This window comes from Lissotriton vulgaris, chromosome 3_1 (genome assembly GCF_964263255.1).
Source record: "Lissotriton vulgaris chromosome 3_1, aLisVul1.2, whole genome shotgun sequence".
NCBI classification, from domain to species: domain Eukaryota; kingdom Metazoa; phylum Chordata; class Amphibia; order Caudata; family Salamandridae; genus Lissotriton; species Lissotriton vulgaris.
In genome coordinates, this window is record NC_141689.1 from 1,481,410,019 (window position 1) to 1,481,421,699 (window position 11,681).

The window sequence follows — 11,681 nt, forward strand, 5'->3', positions numbered from 1 at the left end:
ACAGTGGCCTCGCTCTCAGCACTCTCTAGAGGATCCCGGATATAAAGTAGCAGCCACCTTCCAATTGCTCTCATTCTTGCTGAACTTTGTGGCACCATGATCACCATGTAACTGTGCTACAACTTGCAAAAAACAGCAATTGGTTGTGATGTGTGTTTGGTAAAGAGAGGATAAGAGTCCAACCCCAACCTTGCCGGTGTCAGCTTTGACTGGAGAAAACCTATTCCAGAACTGGCAGCTTGACTAAAATGACACTACGTGCAGCTAGAGGTAGGGCGCAGGATTAAGGAGAAGTTTGTTACACAGCATCTAGGAACAACTGGAGTTTGTCTAATCAATAATAATGTTGATCCCCTCTAGGTGACCGGACCAGATTGTCTAGCTGTGACACCACAACAATGAAAAGCATCGGTAACCATCACTAAAGTAGCCCACAGCGACATTTATGGAAGAGATTTAGGGTAATACTAGGGTTATGGTCAGCTGTGAATGCTCCAGCATGACACAGTGTTGTCAAATCAAATCAAATCAAATAAAACCAACTTTATTCGGTTTTTCATAGTAATAGAAACACCATAAAAGTTCATGAAATACATTTTACACATTTGCTCAATTTATAAAAACAGTTAAAAAACAGAAATTATTTATTACTGTTCTATTTAAAAAAGAAGAAGAATAAAAAGACCAGTTTATAAAAAACACACAAATTAGAAACTCATCAGTATCAAAGATTGGAGCAATGGAGTATGCAAAATTTAAGAAAGCGTGCAATCGCTTTTGCTATTAGTTCATTTTCAAGATATTGAAGCGCCAAATATGCTGGGTGGCATTGGCGTAAGCCCCAATGTTTCAATATGGGTAATAGCCAGTGCCTCCGGGGTGCCACAAAGAATTTACAAAATAGTGTTGTATGTATAGTTGACTGTTTTGATTGAGAATCACAAGGACATGGTAATAGTTTTGATGACCAGTCATTCTGTATGGGAAAGGAGACCATTAAATAGAGCATGTTAAACCTAAAACGTGTCAGCAGCAGTTTTTCGAATTGGGTTACTCTATACGTCAAGTAAGGTTCTACAGAGAACACAGTTTGTACCAATAGACTCTGCTGAACAGAAGGTTTCTGAATCTCTTTTAGCAGACGTACCTGGCGCAGATGCGCGAGGCATGCTTTCTTTAAATTTGACTTTGAGATATTGTTTAGGGATAATGGATCTGTAAAAAAATGTTCATGTCCCATATCTGTTAAAAGGGCTTTAACGTAAGCTAGCCATTTTATCCTTCTGTAATGATCAAGTGTCTGAATGTCTTGTATGATGGATCTTGTTAGGAGACATTGTTCAGTGACCCAAATTCGGCACCATAGCCTTACAGGCTGGGCTTTTATAATGTCTTCTAGATAGTCTATGCCCAGCTCTACATGGCAAGCATGGCAAGCATATTTCGGTAATCCAAGTAAGAATCTTAGAAAATAATTTTCCACTTTTTGTAGTTCAGTCACGTTTGCGAAGCCCCATATCCCCGCTCCGTAAGTGGCAGTACTGGCACATTTGGCATTGTATATTTTTACCATTTCTAACGATGGTTTCTGGCCAAGTTTTTGTGCAAATGATCTTAATGCCGTTGTTGCTCTTAAAAAGGATAATTTCCTGGCGTTGATTGCTGCCTTCCATTTAAAGTTTTCATCGATTACGATTCCCAAATATTGATATGTTGATGGTCTCTCCAGCACTTCTCCTTTCACAAATAGTCTTTTGGGTTTTGCACTTTTTTTCCCCGCATGCATAGTAAAAGTTTTTTTTACATTTAGAGTCAAATTTAAGCTCAACATGAAGTCACAATATTTATCCAATGCTCGCTGTAATTCCGCAGGGGTTCTAGCTAAGATGACCGCATCGTCGGCATATAACAAGGCAGGTATCTGCCGACGACCGACTGAGGGGAGATCTTTGCTTACTTCCAACATGGCGGCCTCAAGCCCATTTGTGTAAAGGGTGAATAAAAAGGGGGCCAGCACGCATCCTTGTCTGACCCCCTTTTCCACTCTAAAGCTTTCTGTGAGTTGGCCCTTGGTCCCAAATCGCACTCTACCTGTTGTTCCGGTGTAAAGTTCTCGAAGGAAATCCACAATAGGAGGGTCAACTCCCATTGCTAAAATGATTCTCCACAGCCTCGAATGTATAACACAATCAAAGGCTGCGGACAAATCTACATACACCATATGGAACGCAGTCCCCTTAGCCTCCACATATTTCCCTGCCAATAAATACAGGTTTAATGCTTTATCTACAGTACCTAACCCCTCTCGGAATCCGTACTGTATTTCTGATATGATGTTTTGCATAGCTGACCACTCCTGCAGTCTCTCGAGAACGATCCGACCAGCGACCTTCCCAAGAGAGTCCAGGAGTGAAATAGGCCTGTAACAGGTCGGTGAGTTTCGGTCTCCCTTTTTAAAGATCGGGACAAGTACTGATGTTTTCCACGATTTTAACAGACCTTCTTCTGTGGTGGCATTTAGGACATTCGTCAAGAGCGGGGACCAAAGATCTTCCTCATGTTTAAAAATATCAACAGGAACCCCGTCTGGCCCCGGTGCTTTACCTGTTTTCGAGGACTTTAGTGCTTTCTTTACCTCCTCGTGTGTGAAGTGCAAAGTTAGTGGATAAGTGACTTGGTTCAATGAATCTATATAATCCATGCCATGTGATTTCCCTATACTAAAAACTTTAGAAGAATGGTTTACCCATTCATTGTTAGTAATTGCAATATCAATGGATGGTAGATCCTCTTTGTCTGTAAGATATGGTGACCTTACTATTTGCCAGAACTCTGCGCTGTCTTTAAGTTCCGAACTTTTCCTAAGACTCTCCCATAAATCAGCTTTTATCTCTTGTTTTCTGATTTTTATCGCTAGGGTGTATTTTTTTCTTAGGCTAATGACCTCCTCTCTATCTCTTTTGTCCCTTCCTAGAGCTTTCTTTAGTTTTGAGTATGCTTTAGTACAGGCTGGACTGAACCAGCCTTTCTTCACCTGATTTTTTTGTTTATGGGATCTAGTGAGTTCCTTCTTTATATTTTGTGAGATAGCATTGAAGCTAGTTATTACGTCGCTACTTTTTATCTCACACCCCAAGCAGGTTAGAATATCTGCCTTACATTCAGTGACTATTTTTGCAGTAATGGCTTTTTTATCAATGTTACCCCACTTTAAAGTATAACCATTCAAAGAGCCTAGCTCAAGATTTTGTTGATCTAGTAATGTCAATATGTCATGTTCTTTTTGATTTTTTAAATCACTCAAGGCGATTATAATTGGGAAGTGGTCGCTTAGCGGGTTTTTAACTACGTCGAATAGTTCGATGTTTGGGCCTTTATGTGCTGAGATCAGGACATAGTCTATCAGACTCATTAGTCCCCTACCGTTAAATGTTGGTGTGAAGGGTACTCGGAAAGACCTCAATTCATTTGCGAAGCCCAATTCTAATTCTGTTATGACCTCGTTCATTTTTTCGCCCTCAATCGAGTGGGTGAAGTGTGTTATCCTATTGCCATCGTCTTCCTCAATTCCACACTTATCAGTGTTATTATTCCCGCATAGGTGGAGATTAAAGTCGCCACCCCAAAGTATTGTACATGATTTATTAACATATTGCTCCTTTAAATCTTGAAGAACTAGGAACATCTCTGAAAGAAGGTTAATCAACTCGTCTGCTTTCTTGTTGTCATAGAAATTTACTATGACATATATCATCTGTTTAGTTCTCTTTAGAATAATTATTTGATAGTTCTCTTTTAATTTCAGAGTAACGATTTCCTCATTGCATAGAGTATTTGCTATGTAAATAATTAGACCACCACTACTCCTTCCAGATGGAGATTTTTTTGCCGGGGAAAGAAAGGTCTTATATTCAATCATATGTATTGGATCAATAGCCCAAGTTTCCTGGAGACATATAACACTACTCGTGTTAACTTGGTTCAGGAAGTTGGGGTTCGTCACTTTAGCCAGCAAGCCAGCTATATTCCAAAATGTTAGATGTATTGGGGAGGCAGATGAATTATGACTAGAGGGAATGGGTTTAATTAACAGATTTTCCGGTGGCATAGCACTAATTTTTACTTGTAATGAATTGGCCACATCGATCAATCCCATTCGGGTAGAAGGAACAGAAGTGTGTTTGTCAAAGACGGTTACTATATCCTTTTCCTCTCTGTCCAAAATGCTATCTATCGCCTGCCCATCTGAAGTTAATGTATGCATAGTTGACCCTTCAGAGTGGTCATTCTTTTGTCAATCATTAAAATCCAGAGTAGACAGTGCACTAAACCTATTTTGGACTGGGATGCTGAAGGAGTTGCCTGGTGCAGCATCAACTTGATGCCAGCGAGGGTCCCTGTATTCTTTGTACGGCATTGTGGACAGATAGGGATGAGTCATGAAGTGCGGATGTATCTGTGCTTGGTGTCTTTGTGTGGGAACATTCGGATAAGTAAATTTGGGATACTGATGTAAAAGGGGGGAGTTGTTTTCTGTCATATGATGGTGATCAAAAAAAGGAGTAACTAGATTAGGTCCCATGGTTGTGTGAGTTGTAATCAGGTGCCTATAAAAATATCCCACCGGGAGAAGGGTGGTATTAAATTCCCAGACTGAAGGTGAGGGAGCCCTTGCCAAGGTTTTTTCAGCCCATTGTGGATTCTTAAAACTTATGGATATACAATCCCCTTCGAATTTTTTCTTCAGGGGGCCTATCCATCCTACTCTCTGAACATGATTTATTTCTCCTGAGCATTCTATCGGGAAGTTACAATTTACTATCAACCAATGCAAGATCTTATTTTTCAAAGAGGAAGAAGTTTCCTCCTGTTCGTGTCTGAGTATAGGAACATTGACCAGGACCAGTACATAAGCACCACATTCAGGTGGGAAATTGATTTGTGGAGGAATCTGTCTTGAATTGTACGGCGGATCATGTAATGGCCGAGGTTTTTGGGAAGTTGAAAAAGTGGCATTTGGTTGGTTAGATGTCTTTGTCATGCCATGGGATGCTGCTATCTTCTTCCCTGCATTTGTAGTTGTAGCCTGGGTGTTAATAGTAATGCTCGGGGTGGAACTACTTTCTATGACAGAGTTATTTAAAGGACTTTCTCTGCTTGCAGAAGGTACTAATTTTGGTTTTGTCGCCGTGTCTGCAGGTGGGATGGCTTTGGCTTTCAGTTTGGAAGTTATAGGTTTAGTAGTAGTTGTTTTTGGTCCTGTGTTAGTGGTTATAGTGTCGCTGGAAGCTTTTTTGTTAACAGCAATGAGTTTGTCTATTTGTTTCTCAATACGGGCCAGTCTAGATTCAATTGGTGACATAAAGATGGCCAAAAGGTCACCAACTCTTTCAATTAGTTGATCATTTGCTGTGGGTGCGTCAGGGTTGACCGCACGCGCCTGAGTGTTCCCCTGGATATCTTCAGTTGAAGCCCCTGTATGTATGGTTATTCCACTAACAGTGGGATGTTTGATTGTACCTTTACTGATTTGTGTTTTTGTTATATTACGTTGTTCTGTAACAGAGGGAATAGGCTTTGTTGGTTGCTGCATCCATTTTCTAGTGGCACCCTCTTGCCTGGGTCTTGACAGTGACGCACTATTCTCTTCTACAATTTCCGGAGTGTGATCTATATTTAAATCAGGTGTCTTTTCTAGTTCATTACTCACATCAGAGTCAGTCAATTAATGGATCTGTTGCTGACAAGTTGATCTCATTAGGGATAGTGTGAAGGTCAGCTCGGATTTCTCGGGAGCAGCCTGCTTGTAGATCATTATGTTTTACTGGTGTTTTTACAGATAAAATGCTGCCAAGAAAGGAGCGTTAGGTTTTTAGTAGCTCTTGTGAAACCCAACGCTTGGTGGACTCTAGGTCTTGTGAGACTCTACGCTCAAGGAGTGAAATACTAAGGTCAATTGCATCGTTTGTTCTCGTTATGAAGCTGTCAATAGGGCCAATCATGGATGCGCCGGTCACAGCTGTCTTGCTTCTACTTCCCCTGGTAGACATTACACTATGCACGTAGATACTCTAAAAGTAAAAAAGGTCACTTGACTCTAATAATCTCAGAGCAAAATAGTGCAATACCAGGAGACTACTGGCCCTGTGATGATGATTTCGTAGCTGATCAAGATATTGACCGCCAAAGTGCAAAGTCAATTTACCTACTTGGTATGAAGGAAATGATGTTAGGGGGGTATACCCAACCCGACTTCCTCGTCCTCGGAGGGCCTCAGAGGGCCCGCCCTTTGCCCGGGCTTAGCCCCGGGCGCTCCCGCGACGCGGGGGTGACGTCTCTTTAAAGTGCCGCCTGGCGCACTCTGTCTCCTGGATTTCCCGCCGCTAGGGCAGGCAGGAAATGTAGTTTTCCTGGTCCTCCGGTGTCAAGTGCCCCCCTCCGCTCGGCGGCCGCAAGGGTGGTTGATGCGGCAGCGGGAGGGGGACGAATTGGACCCAGCAACAGCAAAATGCGCAGCCCACGGCGTGTGCAGCAGGTAGGGGTCCCACAGTTTCTCGAGCAGTGTCACCCGCTCCACCGGGGTGACGTCTCTTTAAAGCGCCGCCTGGCGCGCTCTGTCTCCGGGATTTCCCGCCGCTAGGGCAGGCAGGAAATGTAGTTTTCCTGGTCCTCCGGTGTCAAGTGCCCCCCTCCGCTCGGCGGCCGCAAGGGTGGTTGATGCGGCAGCGGGAGGGGGACGAATTGGACCCAGCAACAGCAAAATGCGCAGCCCACGGCGTGTGCAGCAGGTAGGGGTCCCACAGTTTCTCGAGCAGTGTCACCCGCTCCACCGGGGTGACGTCTCTTTAATGTGCCGCCGGGCGCGCTCTGTCTCCTGGATTTCCCGCCGCTAGGGCAGGCAGGAAATGTAGTTTTCCTGGTCCTCCGGTGTCAAGTGCCCCCCTCCGCTCGGCGGCCGCAAGGGTGGTTGATGCGGCAGCGTGAGGGTGACGAATTGGACCCAGCAACAGCAAAATGCGCAGCCCACGGCGTGTGCAGCAGGTAGGGGTCCCACAGTTTCTCGAGCAGTGTCACCTGCTCCACCGGGGTGACGTCTCTTTAAAGCGCCGCCTGGCGCGCTCTGTCTCCGGGATTTCCCGCCGCTAGGGCTGGCGGGAAATGTAGTTTCCCTGGTCCTCCGGTGTCAAGTGCCCCCCTTCGCTCGGCGGCCGCAAGGGTGGTTGATGCGGCAGCGGGAGGGGGAAAAAACGGACCCAGCAACAGCAAAATGCGCAGCCCACGGCGTGTGCAGCAGGTAGGGGTCCCACAGTTTCTCGAGCAGTGTCACCCGCTCCACCGGGGTGACGTATCTTTAAAGTGCCGCCTGGCGCGCTCTGTCTCCTGGATTTCCCGCCGCTAGGGCAGGCAGGAAATGTAGTTTTCCTGGTCCTCCGGTGTCAAGTGCCCCCCTCCGCTCGGCGGCCGCAAGGGTGGTTGATGCGGCAGCAGGAGGGGGACAAAATGGACCCAGCAACAGCAAAATGCGCAGCCCATGGCGTGTGCAGCAGGTAGGGGTCCCACAGTTTCTCGAGTAGTGTCACCCGCTCCACCGGGGTGACGTCTCTTTAAAGCGCTGCCTGGTGCGCTCTGTCTCCGGGATTTCCCGCCGCTAGGGCAAGCGGGAAATGTAGTTTCCCTGGCCCTCTGGTGTCAAGTGCCCCCCTCCGCTCGGCGGCCACAAGGGTGGTTGATGCGGCAGCGGGAGGGGGACGAAACGGACCCAGCAACAGCAAAATGCGCAGCCCACGGCGTGTGCAGCAGGTAGGGGGGTCCCACAGTCTCTCGAGCAGTGTTGTCATGTTATGCTAATTGCCCTAATCTCGTGCAGTTTCTTCAAATGGACTTCTGGACTCCACCCTAGCACTTCAAGGACTATGGCCAAAAATGTCACTCCTGGTTTGGGTATCGAGCTGCGCAGCCCGACAGGAAGCAGGAGATCTATCATCCCTGCTCCGATTTTCAATTCAACCTTTGCCCACCTTGTCACAGGCTGCGTTGTGGTCAGCAAGTTCTCCAACCCCACCCCTATGGCAAGGTGGAAAAAGACAGAGTCTGAGGCAGAGTCTCCATATCTGGCTAGGCTCTTTGGTCTCCGACTCCACTTCCCCTTCCAGGTGGCCTTCACCTCAAGCCCGAGAGCCCCTTTCCCCTCCCCTGGACCCCTCGCCTGCCATATGCATGTCCTTGAACACTCCATGAGTCAGGGGGCTGTCGAGAAATTGTTGATTGTCAGTGACTGAGTCAGTCACACACAATCAAAGTGAGCGCTTCAACGAGATGACCACAAGTGGTCCTCGTTTCCCTTAAGTTGGGAATTGAGAGACATTTTGCGGGCAGTTTAGTAAAAATCGCTCCATTTTTACAAAACTGCTGGTTTTGCAATTTTTTTGCCTATTGCGAAATTGCAAAATCCTTGAGGGTCTGCATAGTACTACTCGCCCTTAGAGAGATAATGGAGTGTAACCTCCTTCCTCATTCTATTTCACCCATTCTGGATACATGCAGCTTACGCTTACATATTTATTTTAGACCAAGTTCCCGTTGATGTCTGAGAGTTGGGGCATATCGCCCTCCGCAGCTCTGTTACATGTTCTTCATTTAAGTTCTTCTCTACTGTTCACGAGATTCTAACCTTACATACTGTTTGCTGTTTGTCATGTGCCAGCGGAGGCGGGTTCCACCCACTGTCGTCCCCCTCACTTATCGCGTTTGGGCTGGGTGGGTCGTTTGGAGGGGGTGTGGGTTAGGTTTGGGCATGTTTATGGATCTCTTCCACCCAATGTTCATTTACTTTTTTTCCTCACTGGGCGGCCTATGTCTAAACTGTGTACAACCTATTGGTTCATTATTTGTACCACTTTGTACTTACCTTTTCTTGCAGCTCTTCGACAAGACTCCCCTCCTGACAATCAGCTCCAGCTCAGAGATCTGCACTGCGTTCTCAGGGTTTTCTCTTTAATATCAGTGGTTGGTGCTCTAGTAAGACCTTCCTTTCTTGTTCTATCTTCACTGACTACTCTGACTTGCCAGAATGCACAAGGGCCTGATTATGATGTATGCGGTGCCTGCGGAGGCACTGCCGTAGGGATTAGGATATCAGTTTTGGACAGCCTTTTCATGGCGGTCTGGTTTGTCATGGGTAAAGACCTTTCTGTAAAAATGTCTTACCACATCTCTTCTGTGTCCGTCTTTTCAGTTTTTGTTATGTATGAAGTAACATAAGGAGCAACAGTGGTCAGCACAAACTGAAAATCCATATTCGCATTCCACATTTTCAGAATGACCGGATTGTAGTCATCGATATATTTTATAGCTTCTGTTCTTCTCAGTTTGTAGGTGTTTTTGATTTATTTTTGAGTAATCATATCTCTGACTGCAGACAAAAAACTGTTGACTCTTCCCTTGGAAATAACAGGTCTTGGAAATCCAAAACAGTATTTAGTGTAAAATTCTCCTTTTGTTCAATTTTAGTGTTTCTTTGATCCATAACAACATATGAATATCATATGCACCTGAAACTGGTGTGGGAGCACACTGCTTCACCTCCCAGCAGAGTCGCCCCTGGGCATCATGGTAGATGCAGTTCAGATCGACAAGCGAGTACACTTGGAAAGTCTTGAGTGTTACACCAGGTGGGTGCAGATTAGTGCTGGCCATCTCTGGACACGTGTTTCTGGATTATTATCCGTCATCAGCAGAGATTAGGCAAAATTATTTGGGGTTGCTGATCAGGCTGCCGTATTCTTGGAACGCAGTATCTCTCCAGGCGCGCAGGTGCCTCTCCACGAGCTCGTCAGCTCAAAGCGGCTCGAGGGAGCCTTTAAGTAAGAAACTGGTGTGGGAGCACACTGCTTCACCTCCCAGCAGAGTCGCCCCTGGGCATCATGGTAGATGCAGTTCAGATCGACAAGCGAGTACACTTGGAAAGTCTTGAGTGTTACACCAGGTGGGTGCAGATTAGTGCCGGCCATCTCTGGACACGTGTTTCTGGATTATTATCCGTCATCAGCAGAGATTAGGCAAAATTATTTGGGGTTGCTGATACATGCAGCTTACGCTTACATATTTATTTTAGACCAAGTGCCCGTTGATGTCTGAGAGTTGGGGCATATCACCCTCCGCAGCTCTGTTACATGTTCTTCATTTAAGTTCTTCTCTACTGTTCACGAGATTCTAACCTTACATACTGTTTGCTGTTTGTCATGTGCCAGCGGAGGCGGGTTCCACCCACTGTCGTCCCCCTCACTTATCGCGTTTGGGCTGGGTGGGTCGTTTGGAGGGGGTGTGGGTTAGGTTTGGGCATGTTTATGGATCTCTTCTACCCAATGTTCATTTACTTTTTTTCCTCACTGGGCGGCCTATGTCTAAACTGTGTACAACCTATTGGTTCATTATTTGTACCACTTTGTACTTACCTTTTCTTGCAGCTCTTCGTCCAGACTCCCCTCCTGACAATCAGCTCCAGCTCAGAGATCTGCACTGCGTTCTCAGGGTTTTCTCTTTAATATCAGTGGTTGGTGCTCTAGTAAGACCTTCCTTTCTTGTTCTATCTTCACTGACTACTCTGACTTGCCAGAATGCACAAGGGCCTGATTATGATGTATGCGGTGCCTGCGGAGGCACTGCCGTAGGGATTAGGATATCAGTTTTGGACAGCCTTTTCATGGCGGTCTGGTTTGTCATGGGTAAAGACCTTTCTGTAAAAATGTCTTACCACATCTCTTCTGTGTCCGTCTTTTCAGTTTTTGTTATGTATGAAGTAACATAAGGAGCAACAGTGGTCAGCACAAACTGAAAATCCATATTCGCATTCCACATTTTAAGAATGACCGGATTGTAGTCATCGATATAATTTATAGCTTCTGTTCTTCTCAGTTTGTAGGTGTTTTTGGTTGATTTTTGAGTAATCATATCTCTGACTGCAGACAAAAAACTGTTGACTCTTCCCTTGGAAATAACAGGTCTTGGAAATCCAAAACAGTATTTAGTGTAAAATTCTCCTTTTGTTCAATTTTAGTGTTTCTTTGATCCATAACAACATATGAATATCATATGCACCTGCACCCCAGTGGGGCAGGGACAGGAGGTGGAGGCTCCCGTGCCGGAGGGCACGTGGTGGAGGCGGCCTCCCGCGGACTCGCATTACCCCCTCCGAATCCCTCCCACCGGCCTGGCAGCAGAGGGACCCACCCCTGAGTGTGGTGGAGGGAGGCATCCGCGGGCACCCACGCACGGAGAGACAAAAGCTTGGCTCAGAGGATGACTTTCAATAGATCGCAGCGAGGTAGCTGCTCTGCTACTTACAAAACCCTGACCCAGAATCAGGTGGTCTATGAATGATTTAGCACCGGGTGCCCCACGAACATGCGGTGCACTAAGGGCGATGGAGACGGCCCCCTTCCGTCCACGCTCCGGTCCCCAAGTGAGCGGCTCTATGCACGGCCCCCCGAGAGAGGCAGGCTATCCCAGGCCAACCGAGGCAACACAGCACTGCTGTATCATTACGGTTTAGGGGGGATTCTGACTTAGCGGCGTTCAGTCATTTTCCCACAGATGGTAGCTTCACCCCATTGGCTCCTCAGCCAAGCACATACACCAAATGTCTGAACATGCGGTTCTTCTCATACTGAGCAGGATTACTA

The 11,681-nt window shown here is 46.1% G+C and overlaps 1 pseudogene; it reads right to left on the bottom strand.

Annotated features, from left to right (window-relative positions):
• Positions 1-11,278: 11,278 nt before the first annotated feature.
• Positions 11,279-11,681, bottom strand: part of LOC147728047 (28S ribosomal RNA) — a 6,674-nt pseudogene continuing 6,271 nt past the window's right edge.